The sequence below is a fragment of the Vanessa cardui genome, chromosome 19 (assembly GCF_905220365.1).
Source record: "Vanessa cardui chromosome 19, ilVanCard2.1, whole genome shotgun sequence".
Classification (NCBI taxonomy): domain Eukaryota; kingdom Metazoa; phylum Arthropoda; class Insecta; order Lepidoptera; family Nymphalidae; genus Vanessa; species Vanessa cardui.
This window is the reverse complement of record NC_061141.1, coordinates 1,252,749-1,273,607: the sequence shown is the minus strand read 5'-3', so window position 1 is coordinate 1,273,607 and position 20,859 is coordinate 1,252,749. Positions and strand designations below refer to the sequence as shown.

At 32.8% G+C, this 20,859-nt stretch overlaps 1 protein-coding gene across 1 annotated transcript in view; it reads right to left on the bottom strand.

Annotated features, from left to right (window-relative positions):
• Positions 1-20,859, bottom strand: part of LOC124537892 — a 414,407-nt gene that overhangs the window by 95,251 nt on the left and 298,297 nt on the right. The window contains exon 4 of the mRNA XM_047114852.1: positions 18,137-18,172. The gene's annotated coding sequence lies outside the window, so the exon portion shown is untranslated. The remainder of the gene's footprint in view (positions 1-18,136; positions 18,173-20,859) is intronic.

The following is a 20,859-nucleotide window of genomic DNA, read 5'->3' as shown; positions in this document are numbered from 1 at the left end:
TACGCGAGCAATTTCTTCTATGCCATGACCGTGAACGCGAATGTGAACGATTTCTTCTATACCGTGACCGTGAACGAGTTCTATCGTTACTTAAACGCGAGTGAGAACTATCACAGCGCGAGTACAAGATAGTTTTACTATGACGTGAACGTGAACGGGATCTATCATGGCATGAACGTATTCCGTCATGAGGCGATCGTAAAATATGCCTACGTTCTTGCCGTGATTCACTGCAAGGCAAGCAAGGCGGCGACTCATTAAGCCGTTTACGTGGCATTCTAAATTAAAATTAACGGTTGTTTGAGAGGTATCAAGGCTATTAATTGTGGGCAAATAAGTTGGATCCCACTTCTGAATTTAGGTTCAGAAATGAAAATAAAGAAAAAAATAAAAAAAATATATGACTACCCTACGTAATTACATTTATTTATTCTTACTTGAGACCAAAATAGCTTACTCTTATAAATTATTACTTAATTTACACTAAAAATCACATATAGGTATAGAGACTAATTACAACAATAAAGCACTTTTACGAACAATGAATCAACGCACTTCCTACTTGCCGCAACGACCACCGAAATCACAATGAATCAATGGCGGTAGTGCAGCTCATTTTATAGTCAATCAAAACATATATCTTATAATACATATACCTATTATATTATCCGGTAGAGATTATGTTATATTTGTACACTTAGCCGATTACCAATATGCTAAATAAGTAAGTTCAGAGGTAGAAATGTACAATCATACAAAATCTAAATCGGAAAAAAACCCACTAGCGTTATCTGTGTATCAACCAATTGACATTGAAGAAATGTGGTTAAACACACTCCAAACTATTCCCAAAATGAAAAGAGAGATCCCACTTTTTATACTAATAAGCCTATTAGTATAAAAAGTGGGATCTCTCCCTCTCGGATAGTTCAAGGTATAGGTTTGATTAAAATCCGTTTCTATAATAAAATTCCGCAGACATTTTTAACTTTGCCGTCTCGTAAATTTAAATCGTTTATAAAAAATACATTGGTAGAAAAGGCGTATTATTCGATACAAGATTTTGTAGATGATAAAAAGGCGTGGAATTAATCCCTGTTGACTTCCAGGTAAGATATATTTATTTAAATAATTGTATTAACTGACATGATTGTATTTTTTAAATGTTGAAAAAGAGTAACTGAGTTTTCTTGTCGGTTCTTCTCGGTAGAATCTACTCTCCGAACCGGTAGTAGCTTCACTTAATTGTTAAATGACGATTCAAAAGTGGTTGTAAAAGCCCACTTGAAGAAAGATTATTTTGATTTGATTTGATTTGATTTGAAAAGCGTAAAAAGGATTATTACGAAATTCCTTTAATGATGGGATTGCTGCTATTATTCAAAAAAATTGTTTATATAATAAACAATTATATAGAATTAATTTGAGTAACAGTCTGTAAATTTTCCATTGCTGGGCTAAAGTCTCCTCATACTTTGAGGGGAAGGTAAAGGTTAAGAGCATATTCTATCACGCTACTTTATGCCGGTTGGTGAATTCAAATGTGGCAGGATTTCGTTCAAATTAGACATATGGCGGTTTCCTCAAGCTGGTTTCCTTCACTACCAAGCACGAGATGAGTAAACACAAATTTAGTGGTGCTTGCCTGAGTTTGAACCCGGAATCATCAGCTCAGATGTATGCATTTTAACCACTGGGATATATCAGCTCATAATCAAAATCAAAATAAACTTTATTCAAGTAGGCTTTTATAAGCACTTTGAATCGTCATTTTACAATTAAGTGAAGCTACCACCGGTTCGGAAAGTAGATTCTACCGAGAAGAACCGGCAAGAAACTCAGTAGTTACTCTTTTTTAACATTTAAAAAATACAACGTCATGTTAATTAAATACAATTATTTAAATTAATGTATCCTGCTTGGAAGTCAACAGGTATTAAAGGAATATAGGACATAAGTTCATTTAAACTGTTAGAGTAATGTAAATGACGAAGCTGTAGCCTATTTCGTGAACAAAGGCGTTCGAATTTCGTAGCACCGCTACGAGTGCTAAGCTACACGTAAAACAAAAGTGCAGCAACAAATCAAAACTTGTTGCGGTGTCCAGGCGAGGCGTGCAGATAGCACTGAGTAATAGCGGGAATAGACTACTTTATTTTCAGGAGTATGGACATTCAGAGCGAATATTTTATGCAGAGGTAACTCTGAGGTAACTATTGTTTGGATGGTAAGGAGGTTATTTTAAATAGTTTGTGTATTTCCCACTACTTAATAAAAAGTTAAGACCAATTTATTTTATTCGTATCTTATTAGACTGTTGTATTTTTTTTTATTTTGACATTTAAAGATACTTGAAGTATTTGAATAGACACGCGGCTTCCATCTTTCAAAGCCATATAAAAGTAAAACGCAGTAAGTCAAGTCTGAATTATACATACTATATAATAGTAAAATTGTAAATATCATTAGATTAGAATCTATTTCGTGAGATTGTAAACTATCGCAACATTAAAGCTAAGGCCTTCTCTCCCATTGAAGAGAGGGTTTGGAACATATTCCACCACGATGTTCGAATGCGGGTTGGTTGAATGCACATGTGGCTGAATTTCGATGAAATTAGACACAAGCAGGTTCCCTCAAGATGTTTACAGTCACCGCCGAGCACGAGATGAATTGTAAACAAAAATTAAGCACATATGTATAGTGGTGGTTGCCTAGGTTTGAACTCGAAATCATCGGTTAAGATGATCGCGTTCTGACCACCAGGCCATCTCATCTCACATTGTATAATGGTAATTTATTCAATAATAGTTAATAGGTAATAGTTTATTCAATAAAACGTTTAAAATTCAGATATAAATTTGACTCAAATTAACTTTAATAGATTAGAATCTACCGAAACATAATCTATTACATTGCGAATGGTATACGGTTCATAGATTATGATATAAAGTTATTTGAATTTTGCTATGACATACATACATACAACATATTAGATATATTAAATAAATTGGGCTACGATAAATAACGATACCATAGTTGACGACCGTTACCTTTTCCTACCATCGTGTACCATCTTACATTATTTTACCCCTGGTTAGGTACCATCAACTCATCACATATTCTACCGCCAAACAGCAGTACTCGGTATTGTTTGAAGAGTGATGAAGCCAGTGTAACAGGCACAAGGGACATAACCTCCTAGTTCCAAAAGTTGGTGACGCATTGGTGATGTAAGGAATGGTTAATGTTTCTTATAGCGCCATTGTCTGTTCGCGGTGGCGACCACAGACCATCAGGTGGCCCATTAATCGTCCCCCTTCTGATTTAATAAATATATATATCATACAATGTATTGAATGATTAACAATTAATGACGACGACCGGGTAAAATTCAATTTTAGTATCAACGTCTTTACGTGCTTTCCGAAACATTTACCCACTTATAATTTACAAAGCTGTGCACTTACTGAGAATGTCTCTATAGTAACCCCAATAATTTCCTATTACATAGGCTTTTAACTTAAGAGCTGAATCGTTTATATCAACAAGGCCGTCGAAAATCGTTCCTTACATCGTGAAAACGATGCTTGTATAATATCTGAAAACGCCTATGTACACTGGCTTGATATAAAATATTATTTTGACAGGGTAGCACAAAGTTCTTGATTGGTTCGAATATTCGTTGAGAGACAAATTCAGATGGCACTATCGCTTCATATTGGTTATTTGCTTCGTATTCAAATTTTCGCTATTGCAGTCACTGGCAGGCTAATTGGCAGAAAGCCTTTGACGCCTCAACGGTTACAAGTTCAGTTCTCGTATACAATTACAGGATTAATTTTACATATGTCCATATGCATGGGGTAAAAGTTAAATATTTAATAAAGTTCTTTGGTGACTGGGCGTCGACTCTTGTATTCTTATCACAGTCTTTATCACAGTTATCTATAATTGTTACCTGATGGTAGAGTTTTGTGCTAGCCCATCTGGATAGTTACCAACCACCAGATATCCTACCGATAAGGAGCAGTATCCAGTATTGTTGTGTTCCGGTTTGAAGGGTGTGTGAGACAGTGTAACTACAGGCACAAGGGATATGATAAATGCCACTCACGATTAAGATTAGGTAATTGTTGTGAGTAATTGTTTATTTATTGTTTTGTTTATTGTTCTTTAGTTAATTAGATACTGTCAATATATTTAAAAATGAACTTAGCCATAATATACAAAATTTCAAATACCTTAACATTTTCTTTATATTTATATAAAAAAAAAACGATGAAAAACGACCGCGAAAGTATGAAACCATCCGAAAAAAGTCCGAAGCAAACTAGCACGATCAAATACATTAATTTAAATATTGGCGGAAGCGATGAAAAGATTCGTACAAAAGTTTATAAAAACAAAAACCGAAGCCACTCACTAGATGTAATTAAAAACATTATTGAAACCGGCGCTCGAATAAGTGCAACTACAAAAACCACGGATATGAAATATGGCTGAGGATTCGACGTTGATAATAAAATGCCCTAGAAATGACTACAAACTAAGGTTTAGGGTTATGAATGTGGCTTCGTGAGTGGTAGGGCTTTATGCAAGCTCGTAGTATAAAGTTCCACTATCATGTATTCTACCACTACGCAGCCATGTATAGCATTATTATGTCTGCCATTAACATTACTAATATATCTCTACAGATATGTTTCTAGTGCTTTAGGGAGAGCCGAGATGGCCCAGTAGTTAGAACGCGTGCTTTTAACCGATAATTGCGAGTTCAAATCCAGGCAAGCACTACTGAATATTCACTTTCTTAATTTATGTTTATAATTCATCTCGTGCTTGGCGTTGAAGGAAAATATCGTGAGGAAACCTGGATGTGTCTAATTTCATCGACATTAAGCCACATGTATATTCCACAAACTCGGATTCGAACAGCGTGGTGGCGTATGTTCCAAACTTTTGTCAAACGTTTGACAGTACTTCACTCTACACAAGCAGGATTACGAACGATTTTTTTTCGCCCTCAGATGTATTATTAATACAAAATAAACAAATAAAACTTCAGTGAGTTAAGAAACATGAATCTTCATTTGTACTCACAAAATATGAATTTATTTTGATATATCATAGCTATAGGAATATGGTGACAAGTCTGTTTGGCGTGAAGGAGGTAGGTAAAAGTCGAGAGATGCACGGATAATGAATTGTTAGATTGATATCTCTATTTAGAAGCGTTGTATTTTTATAATAGTTACCAAAATGCGTCATTACAGAATTTGCTGATATACATATATTTTGATACTTTGTATATTTATTGTACATTTATATTTGTATGTGTATGAGCCGAGATGACCCAGTGGTTAGAAAGTGTGCATCTTAACCGATGACTGCGGGTTCAAACCCAGGCTCGCACCGCTGAATATTCATGTGTTTAATTCGTGTTTATAATTTATTTTTTACTCGACAGTGAAGGAAAACATCGTGTGGAAACCTGCATGTGTCTAATTTCATCGACTTTATGCCACATGTATATTCCACAAACTCGAATTGGAACAGCGTGTTGGAATATGTTCCAAACCTTCTCCTCAAGGGGAAAGGAGGTTTTAGCCCAGTAGTGGGAAATTAACAGGTTGTGATTGTTGTTGTATTATATATTTATAGTAGGTAACAAAATGCGTCAATGCAGAACTTGCTGATGTTAATATAGGTTATCTACAGGAATATAAGCTGTGTTCGATCCGTATTTCTGGTGAACCACAACATGACAAATATGAGCGAATAAATGAAGCGAAGCGTGAACGAGACAATAATATTAAATCATATTACGTATATTTGCCACCAAATACACGATAACACAATGAAAAAGCAAAACGTGTTTATGATCATGTACAAATAAATAAATACATAACTAAGGTGGACTTTAAATTAAATAAAGTTTAAATGTAATAATAAATCGTAATATTTTAACAGCAACACTGTATTTCTACAATGCCATCGATATTCATTAGTTTTTTATTACAGTAAATTCATACTTTTTTGTTCAGTCATAACGTTTTATTTTGTAATGAAATTTGAATTCTAAATTTAAATATTGATTCTTTATAGTTCAGTACATAATATCTTGAATATTGGAAATGATAACAGTTTTTTTGTCTTGGAGCAACATTGCATAAACATTTTTGAAACATAACTCCAGGTCCTGTATTTGACAGTGACAGCGTAGTGGCAAGATGACAAGACAGCTGGTTCAATTTTCGGTCAGAGTACAGAACTGACAGAGGAAATACAGCGAGCGTTCTTCCTATAATTCACGTGTCATGATTTGTACAGTAGGTTTTTGTATTTGTATTATTTATGTCAAAAAAGCCAAATTAATAAATAGTCTGGCTTGACAGGAGTAACATGAGGGTACGGGCAACTAGAAAATAAGTTTTTAAATAAAGGTCAGTTTGTAAATAGTATTTCCATGAACAACAGCCTGTAAATTTCCCATCGCTAGGTTAATACCTCCTCTCCTTTAGGGAGAAGGTTCGGCACATATTCCACTACGCTGATCGTAGTGTAATATGTGCCGTTGGTGGAATACATATGTGGCAGAATTTCTTTGAAATTAGACACATGCAGGTTTTCTCACGATGTTTCCTTCACCGCGGAGCACGAGATGAATTATAAACAAATTAAGCACATGAATATTCAGTGGTTCATGCCTCGATTTGAACCCGCGATCATCGGTTAAGATGCATGCGTTCTGACCACTGGGCCATCTCGGCTTGTACTAATATTAGTATTTCTGCCAACAAAGATTAATAAATATAAAATTACCACATCCAGTAAACCATTGTCTTCGCGCACTAAACCTTGCTTATGCTTCAGTGTTTTATCGGAGTTTGTTTACGCCTTATTTTTCATTTTTAGCCGCTATTGTTGATTTTAAACAAGGCAGTTTTTAATAGAGCTCTACAGGCAGTTATAAATGAGATGTAGCATAGCGATATTGAAACCTTTTTTTCTATGAAACTTCTTGGATCTCGATCAAGACTAAGATGAAATTTCTTTTCGAAAGAAATATGAAATGATTAAAAAAATATTTTGAAAATTAAAACTTCTTCATTTTTATTTTAGTATTATATCCGTATTGGGTCAAGTAAGTCAAATCTAAAAATAAGCTTTATTGAAAGCACAACTGCCTCGGAAACAGTGGGGTAATGACAGATTAGCGCACTAATTATTTCAATTGTCAGTGGTACGACTTTTAACTATAATGAATATCAAGGTTTAAATTTATAGTAAAGAAACTAATAACTCTATTGGTAAAAAAATTTTGGTTATCGACGCGCTACATGCTTTGGCTACGCTCTTTGGCTACGCGCATCTGCTACGCGTTTCTGCTACGCGCATCTGCTACGCGTTTCTGCTATGCGCTTTGTCTACACGCTTCTGCTACGCTCTACAGCTACGCGCTTCCATTAAATATTGCTATAGATGATTATTTGCAGCATTTTTGTGTTATCACAATATCACTTCTGTTCAATTGTTTTATATTAAAGAATCATAAATTAGTACAAGACTCATTGTTATGGTATAGAATTGCTACAAAGACGAATTTCAAAATTATTAACTTTGGATGAAATTTGTTGAAAACTTAAGTTAATTACAATAACATTTGTTTGAAAAGCCTGTCGACAAGAAAATGATATAAAGTTTGATTTGGTAGAAACGTGATTGATAATTTTAAACATGTAATTATTAATATTGAATTTCCATTTTTGAATAACATTTATGAATTGTAAAATTTGCGATAATGTATTCATTCGAATTAGGCAAACTGAAATTCATCAAATAAATATTCACAGTTTATTTTTAAATAGGTTGCTATTCTTAAACAAACACTCACACATGTGTACGAACACCAACACACGTATATGCTTCATTTAGTTACGGAACACATTTGAATATTATGTATGACAAACATGTTTGGCAGACTCTACCAACAGGCATCTGTGTGACGATATAACTTATTTCCATATTTTTCATTGATATGAACAACCTACTGAAGTGAAAAATTAAAATAGTACAGTATATGTAACACCTACTCTTCGAATATATAATGAGGTGGGTGTTACATATAAGATTCCGACGTAATACTTAATATTAATATGTTATGTAGTACCAGTATAATATTAGGTATAATAATTTATAACCTACCAGATAAATAAATTATTTTTTTTTTAAATTAACTATAGCTAATTACGTCGTTCGCGATCGAAGGACTAAAAAAACCGAATGTACTTTAAAAGTGAATTTATTTTAATTCACAAACTTATTTATTAATACTAATACTAATTTAATTAGACTACTTCATGTGTTGAGGTTGCAATACAGAATGCTCTGAGAACAAATTATTATATTATTTATATTATAATATTATTTATGTTAATACTTTTCTTAATTCTAAGAGACACATAAATTATAAAGAAAGATCGGTGTGGTCCGTTGTTGGGCGGCGTGATGTTGCGTAAGGGTTGCTGGTACCGGGCCGTCATCGGTGGTCTCGGCGAACGCGATGTCCTAATGTACCTCCATAGGGTGGTCGCATACATAACAAGCTTAAAGTATAATCACACAACTAGTATAAATTGAACTATGACCCGTGTTATTCATCGTTCAAGATGCATCTCATGAAAGTGCAGACGTACAAAGTTTTAGCCCAGTTAACAAAGCAAAGATAATAGATACCATTCGGGCCCTCATAAATTAAACAAGCACTGCTTGTGGTACAAGATATGAAAGTCTGCGTAAAATAAAACCATACTATAAAAAAAATGTTTGTTTTTTTCTACGCATTTTTGTTACATCTCTCGAGTGACTCAGTGGTTAGAGCACGTTAGTTTTAACCGATGATTTGGGTTCAAACTTACTAGAATTGCATTGGCATGTGTTAAATTTTTGTTTATAATTAATTTCCTGAATTCAGCTCGGTGAAGGAAAACGTCGTGAGGAAACCTGCATGGACGAATTTCAATAAAATTCTATTTCATATTTATCCATCAATGCGCATTTAGCTCTGCAGTGGTACATTAAAGGATGCTACAGTAGTACTAAAATATTAAAACGTCGATATTGTCGTGTAGGGGTAATAATACATGCAAACACACACACATAGACTGATTTACGCTGTAAATACTATTACATTACTCCTTGGTGAATAGTAAGAGAATATTTAAACAGCCTGCTAGTTGTTTTATTACTGACAAATTTTCAAATTCTAAAATATTGCGAATAGCCCTTATTTGAAGAAGATCATTATCACAGTATTTTTATTATTATTATACAAAACTGAATTAGTATGTTTGTTACAAATATATTACAGACGTGAATTGAAATATATGAAATATAAATTTGGAAAGAATTTACAATAAACGTTCGAAAAACGAATATTCGCAATTTATCCATAATTAAAATTTTGTATCGAATTGAATAAATCCAATTCGTCGCGATGTATGAAAAATATGAAAAATTCAGCTAACGAGGAAAACTAAATAAACTTACGTTTACACGACACGGGAAAATCAACCTTATAGATGAATAAAATATAAGAAAACGTGAACATAAAATAGCCTGAATTCTGTACCACAATCGTCCGCTATATCGTGATTGAATTATTTATGAGATACACACAAATGCGACCAAATTAAAACAGTGCTCTAAATGAAATCAAATAGATTAGTAACGTATTCACTGAAGTTACTGTTTGTGTAGTTAATTAGTCAAGTAAGCTGGAGCGTAATTGTTTTGTCAATTGTATTGTTGAGGTATCAAAAAGTGACTGATAAATAATACATTATTTAGGATTGATAAAATCTATTTAGTAGAAGTCAGTTGTCTTTTGTACCTTTATTGTTATTTACTGGCAACGCAAACTAACATTGAATAAATTGGAAACAATGACTCGAATACAAATACAGATAACGAATTTTCATAAAATTTTCAATAATTTTATTTTTGGAGATATCTAAAATTTAGGCACAATATCTAAATTAGATCGGTATCTATCCTTGCATGTAGGTACTGTCTCATTTGGATGGGAAAGGAGCTCGTTTGCTTTTACAAATGCATCATCTGGCTGTCCTAACCTGTGTTCCAATTTAAGTTCAGCGGAAATCTACTTAGATCGCAACCTGGAAGCATAATTTGCAGGCGCATACAATACTAACAGTAGTACTGTCTTCCTATAGGTCGATAAAATTTAATATAGAATCAAGCAGTCTTGAGGAAAACGCCTGGGCTAGGGCCGCTTCATTCATTAAGGAGAGAGTTTGGAACACATTCCACCACGCTGTCCCAATGTCAAATTTCGATGAAATAGACACAATATGCAGGTTTCCTCATGATGTTTTCCTTCAAAATCATGTATTATACCGAAATCAGACTTTTAAATATGGAGATTTCCAAGTGAAAATAACTCACCCATAAATATCTATATAATATATACTATATTATATATACTAGATATTATTCCGACTAGTATCCAATTTCGGACTATAGATTTTCTCACTTTTTTATGAGCACTTAACTTTAACTGTTAAACATAAGTTGGCTAAATACTTTTTTATGTAACGTAGACGCTCGGGCAAATAGCTTCCTGATGTTATGTTCCCATAGAGATTGGCGCTATAAATTACAAATAAATACCTTCCTTTAGTTATGCATAAAATAATAAAGTTAAACCAATATCTGTCCAGAATTAACCCAAAATCAAACTAGCGATCTTCGATCATTAAATAGAAATAAATAAATATTGGACAACATCACATACATTAATCTGATTCCAATGCTATAGCTAAAGCACTTGTGTTATGGAAAGCAGAAGTAAAGACGGTACCACCTAGACCCAAGACAACATAGAAAACTAATGAATTTTCTACATCGACTGGGTTGTGAATCGAGTGGCGTACCCATGAAAACTAGTGTACACTCTACTCGACCACGGGGATCGGCAAATCGCTCATCGATCAATAATATTGAACATTATATAATTGTACATACTCAAAAATGTATATATTCTTAAGTGATTTATGGAGCTGAGATAGCCCAGTGGTTAGAACGCATCTTAACCGATGATTGCGGGTTCAAACATAGGCAAGCACCACTATATATATGTGCTTAATTGTGTTTGTAATTCATCTCGTGCTCGGCGGTGAAGGAAAATATCGTGAGGAAACCTGCATGTGTCTAATATCATCGAAATTCTGCCACACGTGCATTCCACCAACACGCATTGGAACAGCGTGATGGAATATGTCCCAAACCCTCTCCTCAATAGGAGAGGAGGCCTTATCTCAACAGTGGGAAATGTACAGGCTATTACTTTACTTTACTTAAGTGATTATGATTGCAGTAATGGCACACAAATATTTCATATTCAAACATATTGGGTAATACATTATAGATATCATCTGTTTATAAATAAAGATATAACAAAACAAACATTTCGAAATTGGAACATCGAAACACGTAAGTTGAATTCAATTACATTACGTAGCCTTCGTCTAATATATTTCATACATTCGATCTAACCTCAGACATCGACATCTTTAACCGAACGCTTGCAATATCGAAATGTATTCAAGCTGTGCAAAATGCATAACTATCTTCCAATAGAAGTACTTAGATATATAATGTAGTTAGTTTAAATTAATCTCTATTGTTCCTGATCCAACGACCAGTAAATTGATTTATGTTTCAATTTAATATTCCATTAAATACTGCGTTACTCGGATTTTAGTTCAAATCAAAGTATACTTTATACAAGTAGGCTTTTACATGCACTTTCGAATCATTTAACAACTATATTAAGTGAAGCTACCACCAGTTCGGAATGTAGATTCTACCGAGAAGGATCTGCCAGAAACTCAGTAGTTACTCTTTTCAACATTAAAAATACAGCCGTGTTAGTTAAATACAATTATATATGTATGTGTATCCTGCCTGGAAATCAACAAGTATTGACGCCACACTTTTATATCGTCTGTATAATCTTATATTGAACATATGCTTTCTTTACGAATGTTTTTTTAGAAATGACTGGTATTTACGAAACGGCAAAGTTAAAAATATCTGTGGAATTTTAGATCAAACATATATTCTGCCTTAAGGTTTTGGATAATTGATGTGATGGCCTTGTAAAATATCCAAAATATTCAAATTCTCCGAAGGGCAGTGGTAATACAAAGTAATTCGGTACAAGTATCCGAGTTCTCCTGAATAAATTAATCGTATGCACATTACCGATAGAGTTATTTAAGTTTAATTATTCACTTATATATATTATAATCAAATCAAAATAAATTACTTCAATTAGTCTTTAACAAGAACTTATTACTGTGAAAAGTAAAACTATCGCTTAGGAATGTAGATTCTACTGCGAGCAAACCAAAAGAAACTCAGTAGTTACCCTTTTATAACGTTTAAAATATATTATGTTAATTAACTAAAATATTATATCTTACCTAAAAGTAAACACGTATTTATTCCAAGTTTTTTTGTCATGTACAAAATCATTTGTTGAATACTTTATTAATATAAAGCTTTTACAAGCTTTCATTTAACTTGTAATATAAGTATGTACGAGTGATATCCTGAAACTCAAAAGGCGATATCTTTAGTTGAAATGTTGTATACACGTTCAGTTATATTGCAGATGCATGAATAACTGTGTGACGTCATTCTAAATCCAAGATGGCTACACACCCAACTTGGCCGACTAATTATTTAACAATTTTATTTAATGTATGAATCGGCTATGTTTTTATTTATTATAAAAAACAGGTGTCAAAATTATTGCAATGCTTACTATTAATACTAATAGTTCTCAAAACCAATTTGAAAAATATTATGTTGACTCAAGATTTAAACTAAGAATAAGTAACTTTCATAAAAGTATTCGAACGTATTTTATAATTAGTGAAAATGTATATTTCAATCTTAATTACTATTGGCTAATTTGATTATAGGTTTTTCTTTTCATTATTCAATAGTCTACAGTAATATTCCAAATGATTTCGAATATTTTCTTTTTCATGAGGCAAAATCTTACTTAGAAAATTAAAAAGACATTAAGGAGTTAAACTATTTCTTTGACTATTGATAAAAGTAACAAGTAGGAATGTCTCAATACTGTTAAGGCTTCCTTTCTAATGGAAAAGCTTGGAGCTTACCGACTATACAAAGTCAATAAATCCTACCTATGGCAAGGTATTCGATTCGTTTCTATAATAAAATTCCACAGATATTTTTAGCTTTGCCAATCCATAAAATCAAACCATACGTTATAACACGAATAAAGTCTCTTATAAATATATATATATATATATATATATATATATATATATATATATATATATATATAAATATATATATATATATATATCGATTATATTTCTTATTCTGTATTATAAACACAAATTAAACATTTGGAAAAATAAATTTTCTTTCAGATCTATGTATTTTGTTTTTGGTACAGAAATGTTTTCCAATTTTCCAATTGATGTAGCACCGGAACGAACACCACAAGAAAGAACTAGTGAAATACAACTTGTAAGTTTTCTAGAATGCAAACAGTATTCTCTATTCTAGATTTCTAGGACGTTTTCAATAAACCAATAAGAAAACTTCGCAAACAATACAACGGCAACGCAGGAATACCCTATATGGTTTCCTCTGAGTGTTTATTCTGTCCTTGTGTTTACCAGCCACATAACTCGGATACATGGTTCATGTATTGCTGAAACTTGTGAATACGCTTATCTAAGGGTCGTTTACACTGACGTGATCACATGAAACGCTTGTTATCAATTTCCTTTAACGCATTATGGTCACTTAGAACGTTTTGGAAATTATTAGGTTTTAAATTATACAAAAAAGATGGTTAGCATAATTTAGTTCACACCCACTCAACATTCAACCGCTATGTTTGCTGCGTTTTGACGGCTGAATGAGTCGGTATAACAAGATACAAGGGATATAATATCTTAGTATCTAAAGTTGGTTGTGGATTGGTGATGTAAGGAATGCTTAATATTTCTTGTAGCACAATTTATATGGATAGTGGTGACCACTTGACATCGTTTGGTCCATTTGCCCATTCGTTATACTTATACCACAATATGTATTGAAAAATGAAATCTATCTTGTCCTAATATTGGTTCCTCGTCTCAACAATCGATGCTTAGTTAGAGATCTAACATAATCTACTGAAAACTTGTACACATGTAAACAGACACGCAAACATAACCAATATTATCCAAGGCTTAAGATTACCTTGAAAATCGGGTTTCCACTATATCAGTTTATTCCACACTGTTTGCGCGTGGATATGTACAGAATGAAATTATTGTGATTGTGCAAAAAGGGACGATGGATACTGAACAATGCACAAAAGCTCAGCCGAATATCGTTCTGTGATTTTTCACAATGGTCCTTTTCACTACAATGATCGATACCAATATTCTGACTTCAAAGCCCAATGCTGCTGTTACTGGTTACTATTAGTTACTGGTTTATAACTTTTCGCCAATTGATTTCTAAATTTATTTATCTCACTAATATCAAAAATATTAATGTAAGTTTCTTTTGACACTATATCTCCTTGGTAGTGGAAGAAAACCTGAGGAAAGGTATCTGATGAAAATCCATCTAATTACTAACCCAATGCGATGTTAAAGTAGCTTGATGAAATAATTTATTTTTTCCTCTTAAGCTTAGAAAAGGCTTCGATCCAGTAATTAGATATTAACAGGTTATAATTTTATTGAACTAAAATAAAATAATTTCTTAAAACTAACTCAAATCAAGAAAGTTATGAGCTCATTAAAAACCATTTTAATGAGCTGAAGCAGCAACTACGAATCAAACTACAAACTTTCAATGAACTAACATACACGCCGACTCATCATATTTTTAAAATTGTTGGATTAGCACCTCTGGATAGCCAAGTAGTAAATCTCAATTATACCCAATTGCTGAGCCAAAATGGCCCAGTGGTTAGAACGCGTGCATCTTAAGCGATGATTTCGGGTTCAATCCCAGGCAAGCACCACTATAGATATGTGCTTAATTTGTGTTAATAATTAATATCGTGCTCGGCCTTAAAGAAAAACATCGTGAGGAACCTTTAGTGTCGAATTTCATAAATATTCTGTCACATGTGTATTCCACTAATCCGCATTGGAATAGCGTGGTGGAATATTTTATAAACCTTCTCCTCAGGGGGAGAGGAAGCCTTAGCCCAGCAGTGGGAAGTTTAAAGGCTTATTGTTTGTTGTTGTTATACCCAATTACTACATTATATACGTTTAGTTTTCTTTCGATGAAAGAATATTCTTTTGGTTATTCTTATAAGGCGGACTTTACTACAGAAATGGGCAGTCGTTTAAAGGTCATCGCTCCTATCCATTGTTGGTTACTACTTTGCTAGTCTCGTGTTAAGGAACGAATGAGATGACCATCAAGTAAACAATTTTCGGAACTTTCTCAATATCAATAAAACATCTCTGAATCTTCTTAGATTAGTTCAGCTGAATCGAATTATACCAGATACGTTTCTATCAAATGTCTAAGAAGCAAGCGTGGTGGAAATTTTTCTTCTCATCATCAACGTTAACCAAATCAAAAATCAAAATAAATTTTATTCAAGTGGACTTTTACAAGCACTTTTGAATCTCCATTTAACAATTAAGTGAAGCTACCACCGGTTCGGAAATTAGATTCTACCGAGAAGAACCGGCAAGAAATTCAATAGTTACTATTTTTCAAACACAAACATTAGTTAAATACAATTATATAAGAATGAAATGTATCCTGCCTGGAAGTCAACAGATATTAATTCCAAGCTTTTTTATCATCCGCAAAATCTTGTATCAAATAATATAAAATAATAACCTTTTTTACTAATGTATTTTTTATAAACAATTTGAATTTACGAAACGGCAAAGTTAAAAATGTCTGCGGAATTTTATAATAGAAACGTATACCTTGCCCCAAGAAAGATTTATTGACTTTGCGGAGTCGGAAACTTGACGTTATAAGCTTATCCTTACTGCTAGTGCAAATACAATGATTATCACTGATTTTATCAAAGTGATCAATGTTACCGTGAATACACATAATATTGTTGTAAATATATTGCGATGCAACAGTAAGTAATATAAAATCATTCATATAAAACAAATCTAGTGCAAATACTTTATTCCGTGAAATAATAATATTCTAAGCTTTAAAGCGAATCTTACTTAATACACATACTCCTACGTTAAACTTGTATGAGAACAATCGCGAGACCTCAAAATAAACATGTTATAATAACTACAGAGCGTGAAATATTTGAAGAGAGCTCATTCACGATCTAAGCAAATAAATTGCTCTTACATATGCCTTGTAGCTAGAACCATAAGGGTCATTTTCCCGTGAAAGTAATTCAATAGTCATCTCACGAAGTTCCATTCATGCGACGTTATTTTTTTTGATATTTCGCGGAATTTTTCCCCGTTTTCGCTTTTTGACGGCCCTTTTTTGGATGCGGCGTGAAAGGTTATAAAGAATTTCTAGACAACGCTGTCATGAAATTGGATTTCGTTGCAGTTTGTTTAGTTGAGATTTCATCATACTTTTCAATGGAGAGGGCAGAGTTTTTGATATTTTTTAACATGTCTAGTGAATTATATTTGAATGATATAAATTTTAATTGATTATTTTAAAAGTTGACACATCTAAATCAAATTTTAAAAGAGATAATGGTCACAAATATTTTTAAGCTACGAGTTGTTCATTATGAAAATATATCTATTATGTAAATAACAAAAGTTAATATTGCAGGTAGTTGTATAAAATTTAGATTTTTTTTGACTAATTTTAATCTGTGATAAATATATTTAATAAAAATGTCTCTATTTATTTTTACTGGCAATTTAAAATTGAAAAATAGATAAAAAGTGGGTTAGTGGAAACAGGGTTAGAAACGTGCAAACCTCAAGTTTATAAACCGTTGAAACCTCCTAACTTCATTTCCATACAACATAATACGTTGAACTAACAACGAGAGCTGTTTTACTTATATAATAACATTGAGTAATTACTGTATGGCTTGTTGATACAAAACGCATAAATGTATATACGGGGCTGAGATGGCCCAGTGGTTAGAACGCGTGCATCTTAACCGATGATTGCGACTACTGCAAAATTCAATTGATCTCAATTTTTTAGTATTCTATAATATAACTATTTTTGGATAGTGTATCCGAGGCTTACTCGTAAGAATTCAGTATAGTACGACACAACTTAGATGTAGCATCGGCCAAAATTCGTAAAACCGATTACATCCAAATTAAGTACACTATCCCAAATTATCAATACTTATTTCTTATTTGAGTATGATCTTTACGCAAACGTAATAACTTGACCTAATATATTCGTCATTTTGACATGTCGATTTACATGCACTTGCTTTCTCGGGTTGAACTGACGCGAGAATGTATAGCGACGAATAGCGTTACATGGTGCGATAGGGAGCTATTTCTATTGGTTGTACAAATCGCCAGCAATTGGTTTTATTGAATTTGCCGATGCTACATCTATGTTGTGTCGTACTATAATTATGTCAACAAATTACGTCTACTTTTAACGTTATTATATATAACTGTTTTGTTACGTACAATTTTTTCCTGTTCTATGTCGTATCGATATTGATAATGGTCGTCAAATCAAAATAAACTTTATTCAAGTAGGCTTAGAAGTACGGAAATTAGATTCTACCGAGAAGAACCGGCAAGAAACTCAGTAGATACTCTTTTTCAACATTTAAAAAATACAAAGTCATGTTAGTTAAATAGAATTATTTAAATTAATATGTCCTGCTTGGAAGTCAACGGGTAAGTCCTGCTTAGTAGTCATATTATATTTAATCTATAGTTTACGGTGTGACAATTGGAAAAATGAAGAGCGTTCTATTTATATCAAATTTGACTTCAAATATTCACCGTTATATTTTTGGTGTAGAATTATTGTTCAAATTAATATACTGATATTTGTATACGTATTTTTTAATATAATATTTTCATTAAATATTTTAGTCTCTTACCTTTTTATATGTCATTGAAGAAAAGCCTCATAATTCCTGTAACAAAATAAAAAACATTAATTAGATAAAATCTTGTAAAAATTCAAAGTGACGTGTGTGTGGTAAATTTATTTATTTTATATTGTGCAACATATATTGGTGCTTGGGCGATAACATGACTTGTATGTACTAACGACTTTGTATGCTATGCACAGTCTCCATCATGTGTGATGAAATATTAATTTAATATACCGAACTCTATTTTTTAATTATTTCGACGACGTCCGTAGTCGTAGTATGTACACCGGTTTTTATGGGTACAACACTCTGAGGTCCCGGGTTCGATTCCTGGCCTTGTCGATGTAGAAAAAGTTCATTAGGTTTTATGTTATCTTGGGTATTGGTGTTTGTGGTACCGTCGTTTCTTCAGATTTTCCATAACACAAGTGCTTTAGCTACTTACATTCGAGTCAGAATAGAATGGGATGTAGATATTCAATATTTATTTATTTATTTTTCTCAATATCTTTATCACACATATTTAAATTCTAAAGTTTCCACACACATCTGCTGGGCGCTTTGCCAACCATACTTTTTAAAGCATATTTATCGTAGCTAATTAAAATACTTGATAGATTTTAATTAAATATCTCATAAAACAAATTGTATAGTTAACAAGATACAATTTATTCAACAAATTTGTTTTGCGTTAATAAACCGTGTACCTCTGTGGACACCGCAGGTAGGCTGAATAAATGTTGGTCCGGAACGAAACAAATTGGCAAGCTATTGGAGCCAATTAATCGTTCTGCTTACAGCTTTGTTATTTTGTTAACAAGAGATCTATACCATTTATATATTTAGTTCTTTACAAAATATGCAGTAAACTTTAGATGTAACAGTCTCTTAAATTAGTTGTCCCCTGTTAACTATTATTATTGTCACTTGTCGAAGATAATAATAAAACTTCCTTTTTTTGAATCACTTGCAATGAAGCTTACATATCTTTTAACTATCGTTCTTCGTGAAAATGTCATATTCAGATCCAGACAAGATCTGTTATTCGCATAGGTGTATCTGTCTGTTCACTTATGTGAATAACAGACGTCTGTGAAGTGCAATGGTCATTGCGAGCAGAACAGATACGGAGAGGGGCCAACTAAGAAGGATAAATTATTATGCATAAGTATGCACCCATGTTCCATAATCCAACGAGGAAAAACTTAAGAATCTATGGACAATGTATTATCCTCTAAATCAAGAAAAAAATGTATAATGTTTACAAGTTAAATGTATAACACAATTCAATGTAAACAATTGTAGAGTTTAAATCAAATCAAAATAAACTTTATTCAAGTTGGCTTTTACAAGCACTTTTGAATCGTCATTTTACAATTAAGTGAAGCTACTACCGGTTCGGAAAGTAGATTCTACCGTGAAGAACCGGCAAGAAACTCAGTAATTACTCTTTTTTTAACATTTAAAAAATACAAAGTCATATTAGTTAAATACAATTATTTAAATTAATATATCCTGCGTGGAAGTCAAAAGGTATTATACGCTTAATTAAATTTTAACGCTATTTTACAAGCAATATGATAATCTTTCTAACGTCCATATAAAATTTCATACAAAAACAGCCTGTGAATTTTCCACTGCTGGGCTAAGGGGTGGAAGCTCTCCCTTTTGGATTTTCAATGTTCTGCTCTAATGGATTCACATGTGAAATAATTTCGTTGAAATTAGATACATGCCGGTTTCCTCACGATGTTTTGATTTTGAGCAGAAGGTTCGGAAAATATTCCAGCACACTGTTCCAAGCGGGTTGGTGGAATACACATGTGGTAGAGTTTCTATGAAATTAGTCACATGCAGGTGTTTCCTTTTTTCTTTTTCCTTCATCGCCGAGCACAAGATAAATTTTAAACACAAATTAAGCACATGAATATTCAATGGTGCTTGTCTGAGTATGAACCCGCAATCATTGGTTAAGATGCACACGTTCTACCCACTAGGCCATCTCGAGTCATAATTTAATTTGCAACTTTCGGATTGGATTGTTTACAAAACATTGTCTTGTTTAGTTTATACAATATGAAAGGAAATTGGAAACGTTCCGTTCAATTTAACACGGACTATTATTTTAACAGGACGTAATATTAATTTAAAGTTCGGACTAAAAGTGATTTGTTTAACAAGTTCGATATTCAAAATTGAGATAGGGAATATATATAAGGGTAATAGACTGATAAACTTTATTTTACTGGCAGGTATACTGCTTCACCTGCTGTGGGGGAAATGGAGGTTCACTATTCCACAAACCGAGGAATACTCGATGGGCAGTTCGTAGTCATAGTCGAAGCAAACGCTACGCAATACGTTTATATACGTTTTTATACGTTATTTAGTGTTTTAAGATTGTGTTAAAAATAAGTGATCTAATTACGTAGTGTGAAGTGATTTTAGTTATGTTATTAAAAAAATCAAAATATACATTATTCAAGTAAACCTTTACAAGAACTTTTGAACCGTCATTTAACAATTAATACGTGTATGTAATATATTCTGCCTGCAATTGAAGAATAAGCTATTTGATAGTGAATATAGTGATAAGGATGTAATAACTAATGACCGTCGCTCTCAGAGAACGTTTATTCTATATATGTATGTCGTTGTCGCAAAGGTACACGCTGTCCCAATGCTTGTTCATATGTGGTAGCCCTACATTGTAACATCAGTGCCAT